The sequence below is a fragment of the Gavialis gangeticus genome, unplaced genomic scaffold, assembly GCF_001723915.1.
Source record: "Gavialis gangeticus isolate Ggan-Ray unplaced genomic scaffold, GavGan_comp1, whole genome shotgun sequence".
NCBI lineage: Eukaryota > Metazoa > Chordata > Crocodylia > Gavialidae > Gavialis > Gavialis gangeticus.
Window position 1 is genome coordinate 101,292,752 of NW_017729031.1, and position 2,596 is coordinate 101,295,347.

A 2,596-nucleotide genomic window follows, 5' to 3' on the forward strand; every position below is an offset into this window, starting at 1 on the left:
GGTCCCCCTGCCCCACCCACCCCACACACTGGGGGGGCTGAGGGCTGGGGGTGGGGGACAGCAAGTCAGGAGCGAGGGGCACTGGGTCAGGACTGGCCGTCAATGTTTACAGATGGATCCTGGTACAAAAAAGTTTGGGAAACGCTGGTCTAGTGTACTCCCAGCATTGAAAGCTGGGAGCATGGGGGAACAAATACACACAACAGTTATACAACCATGAAGGAGTTCATTCAGGCCAAAGCAGTGTCTTTGACAAAGTCATATTCTGGCCCTGGAGATGTTAAGGGCTGAGCTGTAGCTGATTCTTGTGCTGGAGGGAGGAGATAAGGGACCTTCTCCCTCATCCCACTCCCTAGGAGTGCCACACATAAAGGTCAAGAACAGTGGCATTCACAGACAGTCCACAAGGATGTGGTGTCGATGCCTACACAGTCAGATGGGTCACTAAGTGGCTAGAGGGTGGTGGATGGGATTTATTCGACCTAGAGGGATGTGGGCAGTGGGGTTCTGCAGGGCTCAGTCCTCAGGCCCGCACTGTTCAACATCTTCATCAGCGACTTGGACAAGGGGTAAAATAGACCCTGTTCAAATTTGCAGATGACACTAAGATGTGGGTGAAGCGGGCACACTAGAAGGAAGGAATAGGCTACAATCTGATCTGAATAGGTTACGGGGTGGGCGGATGGGAACAGGATGGGTTTCAACACTGACAATAACTACAGGCTGGGGAACTCCCTTCTCATCAGTGTAGAGGTAGAGAAGGATCTTGGGGTCATTATTGATGCCAAAATGAACATGGGCTGACAGTGTGGGGGTGTGGTCAGGAAGGCCAACTCTACCTTGTCATGCATCCACAGATGCATCGCGAGCAGGTCCAAGGAGGTGATACTCCCCCTCTATGCGACACTGGTCAGGCTGCAGTTGGAGTACTGCGTCCAGTTCTGGGCACCGCACTTCAGGAGGGATGTGGACAACATGGAGAGGGTCCAGAGGAGGGCCACTCGCATGATCAGGGGGCAGCTAAGGGACCTGAACCTGTTCAGCCTCCACAAGAGAAGGCTGTGGGGGGATCTAGTGGCCTGTTACAAACTAGTCAGAGGGGACCAGCAGGCATTGGGGGGGGTCCCTGTTCCCCCAAGCACTACCAGGAGTGACAAGAAATAACAGTCACAAGCTGGCAGAGGGTAGATTGAGACTAGACATCAGGAGGCGCTACTTCACGGTCAGGGCAGCTAGGATCTGGAACCTACTTCCAAGAGAAGTGGTGTTGGCTCCTACTCTGGGGGTCTTTAAGAGGAGGCTTAGACAATCACCTTGCTGGGGTTGTTTGACCCCAGTACCCTTTCCTGCCAAGGCAGGGGGTCAGACTTGATGATCTGCTCAGGTCCCTTCCGACCCTACAAACTATGAAACTATGATGCGACAGCCTGTGCATCTCTCTCTTAGACTAGCCTTGTACTCTAAGGCAGGGGTGGGCAAAATGCGGCCTGGGGCCTGGATGTGGTCTGCCAGGCCATTCTATCCGGCCCACAGGGCCCCTAAAAAATTTAGAAAATTAATATTTATCTGCCCCTGGCTGCCTGTCACGTGGCCCTTGATGGCTTGCCAAAACTCAATAAGCGGCCCTCCGCCCATAATAATTGCCCACCCCTGCTCTAGGGAGTCCAGGCAAAGCCTGTGCAATTCCTCCCTGGGGAGTATCTGCTGCAGTGCCCTTTGCTCATACACAATTTACACTTAAAAGAAAGGCATATGTTTGAGGAGATAACGTGGAAATTTGTACAAATAGCCAAAGAGAAAAACCATTAGGATCCTTTAATATATTTATAAATCAGAAGCCTGGATTGGAAAAGGGCCAATGTGGTTCCAATTTTCAAAAAAGGGAGGAAGGAAGACCCAGGAAACTATAGGCCTGTTAGTCTTACCTCGGTCCTGGGTAAACTTTTTGAGAGAATTATCCTGGCACATGTCCACAAGGGGCCAGCAGGGGAGATTATGCTTAGGGGCAACCAACACGGGTTCATTAGAGGCAGGTCCTGTCAGACCAACCTGGAGGCCTTCCATGAACAGGTCACAAAATCCTTGGATGCAGGGGTAGCAGTGGATGTAGCCTTTCTGGACTTTAGGAAAGCCTTCAACACTGTCTCTCAACCCATTCTCATTAAAAAAATTAGGAGACTGTGTTGTCGATGCCTGCACAGTCAAATGAGTCAGTAATTGGCCGGAGGGCCGCACCCAGAGAGTGGTGGTGGACAGGTCTTATTTGACCTGGAGGGATGTGGGCAGTGGGGTTCCCCAGGGCTCGGTCCTGCACTGTTCAACATCTTCATCAGCGACTTTGACGAGGGGTGAAAAGTACCTTGTTCAAATTCACAGACGACACTAAGATGTGGGAAGAAGTGGGCACGCTAGAAGGGAGGAATAGTCTGCAGTTGGACCTAGACAGGTTACAGGGGTAAGCGGATAAGAACAGGATGGGTTTCAACACTGACAAGTGCAGGGTACTGCACCTGGGGAGGAAGAACCAGCACTATACCTACAGGCTGGGGAACTCCCTTCTCGTCAGTGCAGAGGCAGAAAAGGATCTTGGAGTCAT

The 2,596-nt window shown here is 51.7% G+C and overlaps 1 protein-coding gene across 2 annotated transcripts in view; it reads left to right on the forward strand.

The window, feature by feature from the left end:
• The window catches only part of KLF7 (Kruppel like factor 7), a 105,006-nt gene that overhangs the window by 72,336 nt on the left and 30,074 nt on the right, over nucleotides 1-2,596 (forward strand). The window lies entirely within an intron of this gene.